This window comes from Strigops habroptila, chromosome 2 (genome assembly GCF_004027225.2).
Source record: "Strigops habroptila isolate Jane chromosome 2, bStrHab1.2.pri, whole genome shotgun sequence".
Taxonomy (NCBI): Eukaryota; Metazoa; Chordata; class Aves; order Psittaciformes; family Psittacidae; genus Strigops; species Strigops habroptila.
Genome location: NC_044278.2, coordinates 84,054,883 through 84,070,182, shown reverse-complemented (window position 1 = coordinate 84,070,182; position 15,300 = coordinate 84,054,883).

The following is a 15,300-nucleotide window of genomic DNA, read 5'->3' as shown; positions in this document are numbered from 1 at the left end:
AATGATTTGGATGATGTCAATGATTTGTCAGTCATATTTTAATGAGTTAAGGGGAACTACAGAAAGAAAGGGAATAAATCGTATTTAATATATATTTTCAAGAGAACAAAAGTAATAATCTCAAAATACAGTAAAAGATACACAAAGTTAGTATTAATGAATATATTTTCCAATTTTAAATATAATAAGGCAAAGAACAGATGTTCTGGCTAAGTTATGAAATTTCCAACAGTTAAGGTATTTTTTAAAAGTTTCACAGATATTTGTGGGAAATATAGATAGCTGATGCAAGAATATGATTTCAGGCAAAAAGCAGAGGATACATGACCTTTCAAGGTTGCTGTTTCCTTCTAGCTTTGTTTTCTACTCTTCTGTTAAATGCTACATAATTAATTCACTTGCTTCATTTGTTCTGAACCCTTCATTTATCTCGTAACTAAGGATTTCCCTCTTCCAAACACATAACAAGAAATACTATCCACTTATAAGAAGCTCAAGTAATATTCAATATGCTGTATTCTTATTCACTCTCCTACATCTTCTGCTTGCATGTCATAGCTCTTTTTTGTTTTGTATTTGGCTTTTCCCCTTTTCTGACTTCAGAACTTCATATTGTATCTGTTTTACAACCTATTAACAACTCCTATTTGCATCATCATTGTGACACCTGTTAAGTTTTTGCTTGATTTCTGAAAACAATATGAGATTATGCCCTGGTTAATTCACATTTCTTGTGAATGAGCTTATAAATCTGGTGTTCAGTGCTTTGCCTGACACAGCTCTAACACTCACTTGATCACAGTGCCTTGTGGTCAGTTCACAAAGTATTTTTTTCAAGAATAGTTAATATGCTTTAAATATGCCTTTCTCTTGCTATTTGAAGATTGTCTTATTATTTCCTACTATTTTCTATTAATGCAGAGTTAAACTTTGTGTGCAGTCTCACCAAAACTAATAGGACTAACTGTAAGCTATATGCTACTTTCTAGAAAGAAGGAAGATATAGGAGAAAGAAGGCATTCCCAGTAGATAAGCCAGAGGAGAAAAATAAGCATCTGAGAATGATCATTCAATGCTAGTGTTATACTGAGAAAAGGGAGAGTGTTGTATATTTTGGGGAAAAAAAATTAAAAAATCCCTTTCACTAGGCAACACTACTGAATGCTAGCAACTGTTGCCTAATGAACAACGTAATACAGCATGCAGTAGAACTGAGCTAGTGTAGACTACAGAGAGAGAATAACAACATAATTAAAACTTAGTGTTCATGCTTTCTGTGTGTATCCAACCCAATCAAACCTTGAGCTTTATCATCCATCATAACAATTCACATTATTTATAACTGGAGTGATCTGGCTGTTTCCCACATAATTTCAAAAATTTGCCTTAAAATGTTGCATTCTACATGATTTGCAAATTTAGAGATATTGACAGCTCTGGGTTTTCTTGGTGAATTGTAAGTACAGGTGAACTGTGCTATGTGACTTTGTTTTGAACACTGAAAATTTGCAAGATGTCTTGTTTTGTTTGTGAAGTGGCTGTATAACATGTTCATATTAAGCTTCAGTAAAAACAGATGGTGGCTTTGAGTCAAGATCCTCTGAGAACATTTTATAACCCCATCTGCAAAGTGCACTAGTGTTTTTATCTATGCAATACTTTGCTGCTTTTTTTTTACCTTTTATCCCATTGAACACCAAAAGATGAAATGGGATTAATATTATGATACTAAAGTAGGTACAAACGCAGAACACTGCAATGAAATGTGTATGAATGTGATGGCAAGGTATGAACATCTTAAAAATAATCCATGTGATCAGGATTTAAAGTTCAGTCATCTATATTACAATCTACATCTCCAGGGCATCCCCAGCAAGACACTTGTACACACTGAGCCATTTAGAAAGAGTAATTTTGAAGGATAGGCTGTGATTTAATTTATAAATCGTGTACAAAGTTGACTCACGGTGCACTTAAACATATTTGTTATACATTCAGTGCATAGAAGTGATTTTAGTGAGTTGGGTTTTTTTTGTTTTAAAAAAGACCCCCAAAAATTCCATTAAAGAATTTCCCTGAAAAAGGGAAAGTTAACAAGGGGGCTACAAGGTCACACAAGACCTTGGTGTGCTCAACAAGCATTAAAGTACTGAAGTTCTGTGAGTTTAAAAATAGATTAGAAACCCTTTAAAAGTTCTGTTGTTTTGACAGTTCTTTAAAAGGATTTTGAAGGTTAAATCAAGAAGCCTTTTTTCTTTCCCAGAGTAATTTCAAACAGCTTAAAGGCAGCCCGTTAATGCTATCTTTTTGAGGGTCTGTATGCTATACACAATATATGAATTCAGTAATAATGTCTATGAAGTTAGGTGGTTACAAATGTTGTAAAGTTTTAGAACCCTCCACCAGACCTGAAATCCTAATAAAGGAGACAGGTAAAGTTATTTTGAAGTGTTATCTTCTTACGTATAAAATGACCAAGTAAATGGACTAGATTCTCTGCTAGAATCTGTATTTCCTGTCAAGGAACTATGTAAAAAAATCTGAAAAAAACCCCTACATTTTACTCATGCCAAAAAAATGATGTTAAAGTTTGCATATTAGATTCTACCAGCTTGTTGTATATTAAACAATTAACTTTATTTATATGAGATTTTTTTCTTCCATATTAAAAATGTTAAATAAAGAGTTTTAGTGGCAGCCCTAGGAAAGGCAGAAACACAAAATGGTTGATTAAATTGACTCCTATTTGAATGTCTTTGTCCTTCTCCTGGGAACTGTGTAAAATTTAAATATTTGTTGCTTTGCATTAGCTGAAGGGGCTGTTAAACATGTACAATTATTTTCTGCATACATAGGACTGATTTTCAGCACCTAACTCCTTTCTCTTATAGCTTTCAATACTTTTTTGAAAACAAAGCAGCACTGAAATCTCTCACACCAAACAAGTCTAAAGCAAATCTTGCTGCAGTGTCAGGGTAAGTGTAGCAAAGGAAGTTCAATCCTTACACGACCTTCTCTGATATTGTATTTCACTTATTCATGCTATTCAGGCATCAGGACACTCAGCAAAGCAATAATCTTCAACTGTAAAAGATGTTCCACCCTTAAGGTACTACACAACAGGTTGCGATTTTGTAGGAGCTTTTTTGTCTTCAGTGGGCTTTGCTGGATGTCTTATGAGCTGAGCTGGCTTGTGTTTGGTAAAGTTGGTACACCACAAGTAGATTTCTTCACTTTGGTTTCCCTGGATGGACCAAACTCATGGATCCCATAGTTCTGGGTCTTTCTCAGCTGAAGTAAAGAGATGTAACTCTTTCCAAATGCATGCTGAAGTGAACTAGCATACTCACCACAAGCACAGATATTTGTAATATCCTTTTTATCCTTCTTTTTCTTTGGTGTAAGTTACAGCGTGGAGGATTCTGTTTGATTGTTTGGTTTTCATTTGTTTGTTTTTCCCACTACATAAGAGAGCAGAGTTCATTGAAGTGAATGGGACAATAACATGTCTCCAAAGTTATTTCATATTCTGAAACTGTCTTAGCTGCAGTATCTTGTTGTCAATATTTCTTAAGTAAGCAGAAAAACTAAAAACTGAAATGAAAACATGATCTAGAAAATAAGGTCATCGATATAGACAGAATTTAACTGGCATAAGAAAAATTGAAGATGGTTATGCTATGTCAAGTGTCCAGTAGGTGCTGTGACTTTATTTTGTGGACTTTCTAGAGGACAGAAACCATGTCATCATTCTGAAGGAATTACTTCTTTTCAGAATGATGCTGTTACCAGTGTACAGGATGCAGCCCACAGAGATCCCATACTCTCAACTCCTCTTTCTTACCCTTCCTGCTTTCCCCTTGACAGCTTCAAAATCAATAAACTGTAGTAAAATATCCAACCACCACTGGAAATTGTCAGAAAAAGAAATAAAAAACAAAGCATAACAGAGATGAACTACAAATATGGATCTGTGAGATTATTTTCTCTTTAGAACGCATCGCTTTATTCTCTTTTCTTTTAAGGATGGCAGAAAAAGATTTACCCTGGCCAAACTGCTGCTATCCACAAGATACCAATTAAGTGCCATTCCTTCCCTCCCAAGAACCAGATAGTGACAAATGCCTTTATGTTACCAAAGCACTGAATGTGCATGCAGTTAGCAAAAACTCAGGTAGCTCAATATCAAAATAACATAGTAATTTTGTGCACCAAAGAATACCCCTTCCACAGTTCTTTGTTGCTTATTGCTTGCAAATTAAGTTCAGTGTCCCTAAAAGCTATATACACAGTTCATATTTCTAATACATCCATGAGAAGTAAAATAACCAGGAAGTTCGTGAGGTAACCATGCATTAATTGGTAGATCTGGTAGGTTGAATAAGATGCAGATACCCAGTCTTGCAAACTACCTTCTGTTGCATTTGACTATGATAGATACTAAATATAATAACAAAATATGAACAAAAATTAAATAATAAATATAAAACCAAATAATCAATACAGAGAAAGATCAAGTGTTTAAATAGGATTTTGTCTAAATAAAACTATGTTGTTAGATCATGTTGCTTTCCATAGAAAAAGGAATTAGCTGCAATTTGCAAAGCAAAATTTTAGCCAAGGCCACATGGTTTTACTTGTTTGTTTTTTGGGAAAGGGAGTTGGTAAATATTATGAAACATGCACAGAAAGCATCTTAGTTTCACACAGTCTTACTTCCCTCCCAGATGTTCAGCAGCAATTTTCTGTATGGCACGTTAGACTGACTAATACTGTTTATTTTGCCTATAGTACAGCTAAAACAAAACATAAACATTTGGTGTAGTAAGACAAAAGCAGCTTGATTTGTCTTAATTACTAGTGGCATCCATCTTAGAACTAGAAGGGTGTTATACTTTGGTAATAATTTGGGGACAGACAATTTTCATAATATTTATTCCAACCATTTGTAGTCTGGTAAAGATATTTTTTTGTTTTGATCAGTAATGCAATGGACATACATAACACTGTTATGGAAATAACATATGGGCAAGACATATGGATGTCTTTTAGCCTGTTACATAAAAACCCAGGCCGCTGGAGCTGGTACTGCTAGATTTCTCCTCTTGTCCATTCCAAATATTTACTTGATAACTATAGGCTTTAGTCTGCTCCCTTGATCTATTTTTTTTTTTTCATATAGAGGATCTGTGGGAGCTGTTTATTTCTTCTTGTCATCGTTTAATACCAAGTGACATCGTGGAAGTTAAATGGACTTGGATACCAAAGCACTTTAATCACAGATACATGCAACTTTACAAATACCATTATTTTCTTGTGTTGTGAGGGAAGACAATGTAATGAAGGAAAGAGGCGGGTTAATGCAGTATTTTCTCACATGTTCTTCCTGTCCTGCAGGAGACATGGCACAGTCCAGGAGAGAGGTCCTGGAGAGAGGACAGGTCAACCTCTATGGTTGATAGTACCAGCCATACTGTGCATAGTCATGAGGCAGGACCACTGGGTTCTTTTTGGTTCCCTGTATTCCCTGGAGATTACAGAGATGATTCTGGATCCTAGTGCAGGATTGTGGGGTTACCCTCTATGGTGTCTTTTCCAATATCTTCCAGTATTAAGTGTCCTTATTTATAGAATAGCCTGTTCAAATGGTGTCATCACTTCCAGATTTGCTGTGCCTGCTGTGGGCACTCAGAGAACCTGCTTTTTCCAGACCCATCTGACACTTTTGCACTTCTTGACTTCCAACAGGTTGTTTGCATAGCTGGGCTATCTATTTCCTTTAGCGCACTAGAACGATCGTGTCACTTGGGGCAAGTGGTTGATCATATTTCATCTATTTCTACTACAACAAAAGTAAAGTTCATGGGTTTATGACAAGAACTGTGCTAACTAGGTCTGAGTCATACTAACTGCTACACTTCTTAACACTAGATTTTGACACTTACAACACAGTAATAGTTTATTTTCCCCACATGAGAAATTTGCTGTTGAAAATAATAAGGAAGTATGCATCAGAAAACACTCAGGAGGTTCAATTCACTCTTCAAGGTTTTGGTTTTTGTTTTGCAGTTTTTCTGTTTGTTTGGTTCCATAATGCAAGTTACATGATGAAAGTTAAATGTAGTTAAATCATTAGCATTTTCTGGCTTCCATCTAGGAACATAACATATACGGCATACCAATTTGGGCCAAAGGTCCATCCAGACTACTGTGTCTTGTCTCTGGCAGAATTCCAAAGCAGATGCCAAGGAAAAACAGTATAAGATGAAGACAAACATAGAAATGTTTTTTCCAAGTATATTCATGATTTCTAACAATTGAGTTCAAGGATTTTCTCATCTAAAAGAGAGTTTCTGGGTGTTCATGTAGCTGCAGCTCTTTCTCTTTCATGAACTTGTCTGGGCTGCCTTGAATCCATGAGAAATGGACATCTTCTGCCTTATCTGTGCTATTAATAAGTTGTTCTACTTGGCAACTCAGAGAAGATACAGAGCTATTTCCCACCCTTAGTGGCTCTGATAAATAGTCAAATGTCTATACATTAAATCTATGCTGAGTTTACAAGTGTGTGAGAAAACATGTGAGAATTACTTACATCTTAACCATTTTAGTCCCAGTCAGGAACTGAAATGTGATCAGAACATTATATTTTAATGCAGCAGAATGAGTAAAATAGTTGCATAGGCTGTCATATTAAGCCCATGCTTGGGAAATCAATGATTTCTCCATGCTACTACACTTCTTTTATTTTTTGGTGGGTTTTCTTTTCTTTTGCTTTTTGTTTTGTTATGTGTTTTGCTTTTTTTGTTGTTGTTTTTTGGTTTTAGGTTTGCTTTATTTTTTTATATTAAGGAATGAATTAAAAGAGGACAAAAAGGTTCCAACATTCTTATTCACAACCAGGTTGGGTTTATAAAACAGCTGTAACTTCAAATTGAGGAATGAGTCTGTACTTGACATACCACAAAGCTGAACACAATGTACAGATGATCTGCTTGCTGAAGTTGCTCTGGTTTTATACAATATTGGCTATGGTATGTTAGATACATTGAAAACTAGCATATTTGAAAGGCATGAAGCAAGCACATTGTGTGTGCAGTTACTCTGTGAAATGGTAGTATGTTATTATCTCAGTCTCCTGCTGCACTGCTACACTGATTTCACTTACAAAGAGTTTTAGTAAGAGTGCATCTGGAGGTCTGCAATACTAGCATTAGTACTCTGCCAAAGCCTAGAGACCTTAACCTCATTGAGGGCTACAAATACAAATACAAAGCTAGGTGTCTGTCTTGGAGAACTGGTCAAAGTAAAGAAGACATGTTAAGAATGATAACCACTACTATGCGATGACTATTCAACAAAAAGTGATGTACAACTGTAAACCTTCTCACTTACATGAAGAATCACCCATTCTCCTGTTCTGATGTACTGTAGCAAAAGTTTGATACTCAGCTTTTGTACATCTGAGACTCTTGGTTCCTAATATAATTGTAGAATCATAGAATAGTTAGGGTTGGAAAGGACCTTAAGATCACCTAGTTCCAACCCCCCTGCCATGGGCAGGGACGCCTCACACTAGACCATGTCACCCAAGGCTCTGTCCAACCTGGCCTTGAACACTGCCAGTGATGGAGCATTTACCACTTCTTTGGGCAACCTGTTCCAATGCCCCACCACCCTCACAGTAAAGAACCTCTTCCTTATATCTAACCTGAACTTCCCCTGTTTAAGTTTAAACCCATTACCCCTTGTCTTATTGCTACAGTACCTGATGAAGAGCGCCTCTCCATCATCCTTGTAGACCCCCTTCAGATACTAGAAGGCTGCTATGAGGTCTCCACGCAGCCTTCTCTTCTCCAGGCTGAACAGCCCCAACTTTCTCAGCTTATCTTTATCCAGCCCCCTTATCATCCTTGTGGCCCTCCTCTGGACTAACTCCAACAGCTCTATGTCCTTCTTATGTTGAGGACACCAGAAATGCACACAGTACTCCAAGTGGGGTCTCATGAGGGCAGGATCACCTCCTTCGACCTGCTGGTCACATTTCTTTTGATGCAGCCCTATATATGGTTTGCTTTCTGGGCTGCAAATGATATAAACTATTCATAAAGACATGGGAAAAAAAGTAAAAGAACTGTGTTTTGCTTACTTTCCATTTTAAAATGGACTGATTTTAATTGAATCATTATGCTTTTTTTTCCTTGTCTTTTTGTTTTAAATGTATTGTTTTCTTACTGTGACAGCTTTATGGCAGCTCAACAACAACAAAAGTCAACACAGACAAGGGACAACTCAGTCCACAAAATAAGTGCATAGCTGTACGTTTGAAAGAAGAACCTGAACTATCACACCATAAAAATCTATTTGCTTTTCTCTTTATCCTATAACTCAGTTATCTCCAATGGAAAGGTTAGACACTGGTCCCTACTTATTTTATCTTGAATTTCATAGAATCTGATGGGTAGTATACCTACAGTGGGTGAAATTAAGCAGAAAAAAGTTTCCTCTGTCAAAGCAGATTCAAACTTATATTTTCCACAAAAGATTTTCATCCACAGATAATTTAGAATAGCAGGAAACTAATAAAAACTAATAATTTTCTTAATCTATGTTAACATACAGAAAAATATTTCTTTTGAATAGATCGGTAGCATGAAAATGTGAATGACTCTAAGATGTATCAATTAGATTACTATGATTTAGGAATTAAAGAATGGGGAAATAAATTGAAATCTCCATAACTGAAATATTTTGTTTCTCATGTTTAAGTGATGGACAGATGAAGCAGGCTAAAAATGTATTCTCTCAAACACGTTTCTTTCCTGTGGCAAGGTGTAAAAAAAGTTTCCTGCTTTCTGGGTTACTGGTCTAACCATTATATGTGGTTAGGGCACATAATCCCATAAGCAGTTTTAAGGGGGTTGAAGCTCCTCAAAGCACAAGAATGAAGCACGCTCATGTGCAAGAAATGGAGCACATGGTGCAGTTGGCTGAGTAACCTGATGAAGCTCAAAGGCACAAGTGTGAGAAAGGTGGTAGCAGGGATAGGCCATCTGAAAGGAATATAGAAGCATTTCTCAGGCATGAAAGGATGGAATTAGGAAGACCAGAGTCTGACTGAAGTTTAAACTAGTGAGAAATATGAATGACAACAAAAATAGCTTCTGTTAATACTACAGCAGCAAAAAAAAAGACTAAGAAAAATGTGAGCCCTTTGCTGACTGGATAGGGAAAGCGACAAGGGACATGGAAAAGTCTGTGGAGTTAAATGCACCCTTTCCCCCAGCCTTTGTTGACAAACTTTGTCCCTAGACTTCCCACACGTTTATGCCTTGTTAGAGAGAAAAGTACACAAAAGTAGAGAAGTTATGTAGAGGAGTTATGGACTACCTAATGAACTACAAATGAAAATGTCCATGAAACTGGGCACAGTGTACCTAAAGGTGCTGAAGATCCTGTTTGGTGTCATAAGGAAAATATTCTCTACCATCTTTGAAAGGTTATGGAAACTGGGGGAAGTTCATTGACTTCAAGTTCCACTGACTAGGAAAGACAGATGTTTATACCCATCTTCAAAAAAGAGAGGGAGGAGTACAAGGGAGCTAATATGCAGTCAGCCCTGCCTCAGTCCTTTGGAAGATTATGAAGGAAGATGGAAGTTATTTCTACACATCTTATGGACAAGAAAGTGATTGGAAACAGCCAGTATGGATATTTACCAAGGCCAAATCATGCCTGACTACCCTGATAGTTATTCAAGGTGAAATGACTGGTTGTAAGAAGAGGATATCAATGGATGTTGTTTACCTAAATTATAGGAAGGTTTTCAGCTTTGTTTCCTACACCAGCCTCTTAGGTAAACTGGGGAGAAAGGCACTGGATGGATGCACTGAAATCAGGGGAAAGGGCTGGCTGGACTTAAATGTTAGTGTTCAACACTTTGAAGTCTAGCAGAAGGCTAGTTATGAGGGGGCATCCCTCTTGGGCTTAATGTTTGTATTGTTTAATATATTCAGTGATCTATGCAACAGGATAGAATACATTTTCATAATTCATGAATGATTTTCAGACTTAGGGGACAACAGTTAATATGCTGAACGCCGGGGCTGCCTTTTAGAAGTATCTGAATATGCTAGAGGAATGGGCTGACAGGAATCTTACAAAACTCAGCAAGCATAAATGCAAAAACCTCTATGTAATCTCCCAAAACTCCATGCAATGGGACAGGCTGGGGACTAACTAGTTAAGGGCCAACTTTACAAAAAGAGATACAGGAGTCCTGGTGGACAACCAACTGAACATAAGTCATCAGTACCTCCTTGCAGCAATGAGAACTAATCACATATTGGATACATTACAAACATAATCAGCTCAAGGGAAATTTTTATTCCCTTCTACCAGGCACCTGTGAAACTGCATTGAGAATAATGTGACTGGTTTAGGCTCTCTCTCTCTCAGTACAACAGAGATTCTGATGAGTTGCAACAAGAGCAAACGAGTGCTACTAAATGCCAATGGCCTAAGCCCTTGGCATATGAGATGAGGTTGAGGAGCTTAGATTTTTGTTTAGCTTAAGTGAGTTGGAGAAAAGCTAAGGAGAGAGAATCTAATTTCAGTCTTCACATTATTGAGAAGATGAGGTTAGACTTTTCTCAGATATGTGCAACAAGGGGACAAGAAGCAGGTATCACAAATTGCACAAAGGGAAATTAAAACTCAATGTATGGGGACAGTGGAATTTCTATTGAGATGTTCAAAACTTAACTGACTGAAATGCCCTGAGCAATGTAAATTTAGCACTGTTTTCAGCAGAATTTTGACTAAATGACCTCGTCAAAAAGTAGGATTGTCATTATAAAGAAGATTTGATAACACAAAATTACAAACAGTGGACACCCTGCTGTTATCTAATCACTACTGATTTTAAAAGATAAATAAAAAATCCTTGCTATAGTTGCAGATGCATGTGCTAAACGGTCAACATTATGGTCCCAGAATCTGAACACAAAGAGCTCTTCTGTATGAGTTCCGGTGATTCATATTTGCATACCTACATTTTCTTTCCTCTTCTGTTCTCTCACCCTGTGCTTAGCAACATCATTATTTTGAAAGCTGAGGATATGTATTTGCTTAATTCTGCTTTGCACTGTGATAACCTTTAGTTTAAATACCTCCATAGCAGTCTCGCTGTTTTGGTTTTTGTTTTTTTTAATGAGTTTGCATGACTGAAGAACTCTGATTATTGCTATTATCTTCCTCACAAATTCAACTTGTAGTTTTTTTGTGATTCTTCCTTTATCCCTGACTAGACACAGCTGTTTTACCTAATTAGTACTCTTTCTATTTTCGGTACTGCTATTTCTTACTCTTGATACCTTTTAAAAATAGTTATCCATCTGCTTGCATTTGGAACAGTTTTCTAAAAGATGATTTGTCCCTTTTCAGGGGATGCAAATTTTAAATAGTCTTCTTTTTTTTTTTTACTTTGCATACTCCAAACTTCCAGTAATTTGTGTCCTTGGGGTTTTCTGGCCAGACTACTTAACAGTTCTTTTAACATCCCATTTTAGAAATAAGCCCCCACCAAAACATACCATAACTGTCAATATCTTAAATGTTCTTTATTAGTGGAGAAGTAACTTATATATAATTTCTACTTGTTTTGACATGACAACGTCAAGTCTTACTGACATCTTCTCATTTTTGGCCACAACAGTACTATATGAAGAAAAAAAAAAGGCATCTCAACTGTCAGTGTCCCAACATGAGTTGAATAGAATGAGGACTGTCCCATGGCAATGGGTCCAGTCTTTTTTCAGAGAGCCGTTGCTTTATTCTTAGTTTTACCCCTCAATACATGAATTTAGATCAGTCATATCACTTGTGTCCTGTTCATTCATCTGCAAATAAGTTATCCTAACACTTCAGTGCTTCAGAGAGGTGTTCTGAGAATTATTGGATAAATGTTTACGTTGCCTTTTCAGAGCATATCAGTGTAACAATATTAGTATTAAATTATTTTACTGAAAGAAATCACATAAAGTAATTTTAGAGCTAACTACTAAAAAAACCTCATACTATTTTCTTCAAATTCTCTTTCAGTGTACTTCTTGTTACAAAACATTAAAATTAATTAAAATTGGTAAACTGATAAGCAGTTACTCATGGCAGAATGCTGAACAAAGATTATATGCCAAAAAGCATATTGTCCAATTCATTATTTAATTAAAAATGTGAAAGACAATGCTATAAAACCCTACTTCTGGTGCTTGACAGGAAAATCGGTCATAAATCCTTGATCTACAGCTGTCATCAGGCTAAGAGACTAATTATGTTTTTCTGATAATTATCCCCCTCCTCCCAAGTTAAGGAAAGATCCTGACACCCCGACTTCTGCTTAGGACATTAACTACAACTACGATCACTGATTTCAGTGAAGTTGGGTAATTTTAGAGAATGCCAGTCCAGGCATTATTATTTTACAGGTCCATTATCTAGTTCTGATTTTTCTTTTATGTGTATCTTAATCAAAGATCAGAGTTCAGAGTTCTATTGTGCTGGGCACTTTAAAGACAAGTAATCAAAAAGAAAGCTCATGCTCTAAATAGATCTCAGTCTAGATACCAGTAAAAATGCACCGCAGAGATGAAGCAGTAAATGGAGTAAAGAGAGTAAGGTAATAATGAACAGACATCTTAGCTCACAGTTCCTTGAATTGATTTCTGCATAGTCACACACCACCAAGAAGTGTCTCTGATATTTTCACCTGGAATATCTTGCACAATGGTATTTAACATGTTCCCCTGAGAGCAGTATTAGAATCCGGATATGAATACTGATAGAGGAAAAAATAACATACGGTTCTCCTCCTTTCATCGATGAGTTCTCTAATCAATATAATATTTTATTAGATGTTTTTTCATTATCTCTCTTGACTAATATTTTGTAGTTTGTTGTATCTTCTTCTTACCCACCCTTCCCACACCCCACCCTCCCCCGCACCCCTCTTTCTGCTCCATTTTTAAGAAGAACATCTGTTTGGTTTTTTTTAGAAGGTGCTCAAAAGCAAGGTCTGGGAACTAACATTTCCAAAGGCACCTTCCTGTAACCCAAATAATAGATTTTTAGATATTTAATTTAGGCTGCTTCCTTTCATTGCCAAATGTATGAAAACAAGGTATGGAGTCTTAATATTTTGACTCAGGCTACTTTTTGATTTTCTAATTAATAATGGGAACCTAGGATGAATTTTCAAAGATGACTGCTTCATTTCTTAGCATTAAGGTACTCCAAAATTACTCCAACTTCTGTTTGAAGCAATTTAAATGTTTACAAAGTATTACCCTAGACTGCTACTAGAACTCATGTAATCTCTTGTCTGATATATTCTAAAGATTCTATGTTTCTGAGCATGAAGTATTTAAAATTGCATCAAGCAAAATTCTCTGGAATTACTCCAAACTTCCCAGCAAGTAATTGAAGAACAGAAGAATATTTGAATCGCAACACGTAAAAACATGCAGTAAAAACAACATGAAAAGGAGTTGACAGTCTTTAAGGGGAAAATTAACTATAAGCAATGAACAAGTGTTGGGTTTTTCTTTGTTTTTAATTAAAAGTGAAATTAATATTTCACATTGAAGGTCCCATTCTCTGACAGAAGCATCAGATTTCAGGATGCCTGCTGCTGCATTGCCTAATTTACAATGCAAAAAGAAAGTTAGTTACATTATGATCTACAGTAGCCCGTATGATCAACAGGGAGCTGGTTAATGTTAAAACAACACAGGTAGAAGTGTTATATTGTTTTTCCTTGCTTCTTTACCACCTGTGTTACATAGGTAACTGTGGCCCATGTGGGATTCTCTGATAGATGCCTTTCATGAAGATAAGATAGGAACAAAACGAAGAGCTACAAAAGAAGGAGCATGATCACCTCTTTCATTTAAAGCAAAGCTGATTTAGGATATTTATCTGCGTCTTAAGATATGGATCAGTAAAGATGGAATTCACATAGGATATGCCATACCACATTCCACTTAAAGGAGTTTCAATTTGTAACAATAATAATTTTAAAGAAAATGCCAGGCTCCTGACTATAATGTATTTACAGAAAAGAAAAAGCAAATAAAAGGAGTTATTAATTTTTTTATTTCCTGTAGTTTCTCTACCCTGCATAGAACAACTGGAGATCGTGAAGCTCACTGAAAAGAAAACAGTGTGACTCCAGTGCTTGCAGTAGTCCATCAGAAAATGAGATCCCCTGGGTCCTAGAAGTGCTTAAAGTGATGCAGGAAAATCCATTTTAGTCTGAATGGCCATTTATGTCATCAGTGATAAGATTAGGGAAACTTCCCAAGACTTTTAGTCTAGTTTCATCTACAATGTTTAGCTGAGATATTTTCAGCTGAACCTTTACATTTTTAAAAAATGAATTCTTTTCAAACGTATACGTAGAAATTCATACTTTTATTATAGTGACATATATGGAAACATGTATATTATTTATGTAGAGGGCTGCATTTTATATTGCAATATGTGCTAGGTTTATATTAAAAAAACCTGTACAAATTTTATAAATCTATGATATTTTAAGTTTATACATGTAGTCTTTATACAGCTATATATCTGGAAGATATATATATGAACAATACTGATAAAAAAATTAAGGGTTCTGTACCTACAAAAATATCTTTAATTTACATTTTGAATTATATAAAAAAAGTTCTATTCATTATTTGATATACAGAAAGTGCAGTAAAAATCCATAGCACAGATTATTCAGGATTCAAGACTTCAAATGCAATTGGTGTAAACTAAAGTTCAGCCATGGCAATTTAAAATATGACATCTAGAATGCCATTGTAGAATTCACTGACAATGGAAATTATCAAAGTAAAAAAAAAATCATGTGTCAAGTAAAACTATATATTTTTATAAAAAGTAATAATATATACCACTGTTGCAATAGAAATTTGGAAATATTTCTCATATTTCAAAGCTTAAATCAGGATAAAACAGAATTAAATTTAGTATGATATTCAAATTGTATTGATAAATTAGATCTAAAATGGCAAAAGGGAAGTTAAGATTACCCTTTTTACTTCAGATAGAAGGTACTCGATCCTTCTTTCTTTTCCTTGTAGGCCTTAAAATTGTCTGATGCTGTTAACCTTGAACTTATTGCATTTATGGTCTTTGTATAGGGAGACTTAAAAGAGATTCAGAGGAGTGACATGAATTGTGCAGCCTCATAAAACTCTTTTTTACTGAACAAGCAGAAATATGCACACATCCCAG